Genomic DNA, 1,336 nt, shown 5'->3' on the forward strand with positions numbered 1-1,336 from the left:
ATGAATATCACACATTTACGTTGGAAATAAATGTCCGTTAATTTGACATTGTCATGCAAATGATGTTCAAATCTTTGAGTGTTTTGTTGATGTTGGTTTCTAAATGTTTTTTGACACTCGGCCCCAAAGATTAAAACCTTCCACGGCTCACAAGCTGCAACAATTCACACATTATCAACTATCTTTCTGACTAAACTAAGATAAAAAGTGAAAAACTGCCTGATTCCTGCATCATGATTGTAAATCTTTTTGGTTTTTATGAGAGTAAACTGAATATATATGGGCTTGACATTTTATAAACCAAAACAAGAAATGAATTAGTGGAGAAAACAATCAACAGATTAATGGACAAAGAAAATGTGTTTTCCAACATATATGGCTGAATTACTCCATTACAAGATACATACAATTTTAATTCAATTTTATTTATGTAACGCCAAATACAGGTCAAATTGTCTCAAGACACTTTATTTTTATATTTTTTGTCATATTTAAAATATGACAAAGTAAGAAATTTAAACCTCTTGACTAATCCAATTTATTATTTAGTTTTTAAGAGACTAATTGACAAAACTTTCTCCACTAAAACTAATAAACATGAGGTCAAATAGAAGGAACAGTTTTAAATACTGCAGTCCCACATTGACAAGAATAAAGTTTGTCAACAAAAACAGAATCTGCTGGTGGATTTCATTAAAATCCTAATAAATGATTAAAAAAAGTGTGATACTAAAGGTTTATGGTGCTAAAAATGTCAAAGTACAGATATCAAGTTGAACATCTGGATGGAGGTTGATAAAAATTGACCTCCCTTCATTTCTCTGGAGCGACTCCATGGATTTTATGGATGGTGGTTAAAGACCTGCTCTTCTAGGCGTCTTCCTTCTAGTCGCTGTAAAAAGTCAGTCCATCCTGGCCGACTTCAACACCTCTTCATGACAACTTGTTCTGCCTCTGACCTCGTGGAAACTCAAGAAACTCGGGAAAACCCATGGAGACTCGAAGAACTTGTGGAGACTCGAAGAACTCGTTGGGGGGGGGGGGGGTGGGGGGGGGGGGGGGGGGGGGGGGGGGGGGGTGTTGGGGGGGGAGGCCGCCACCCACCTCCCCACCTACTTTCCGCCCTGACTCCACCCAGACCCCGCCTTGGCTCCACCCATGTGGTCACTTCAGGAACTACGATGCCAAAGGGACGACGAATTTATGTTATTTTATCTGATCTGTAGCTCAGTGAGTTAAGGTTATTACCTGTGGAGACTGCAGGTCGCTGGTTCAAGACCAGACCCTTCTTAAATTTTATTCAAAATCCTGACAAAGACAAAGAAAGAAAAGTGCC

Source organism: Amphiprion ocellaris, chromosome 2, assembly GCF_022539595.1.
Source record: "Amphiprion ocellaris isolate individual 3 ecotype Okinawa chromosome 2, ASM2253959v1, whole genome shotgun sequence".
NCBI classification, from domain to species: Eukaryota; Metazoa; Chordata; class Actinopteri; family Pomacentridae; genus Amphiprion; species Amphiprion ocellaris.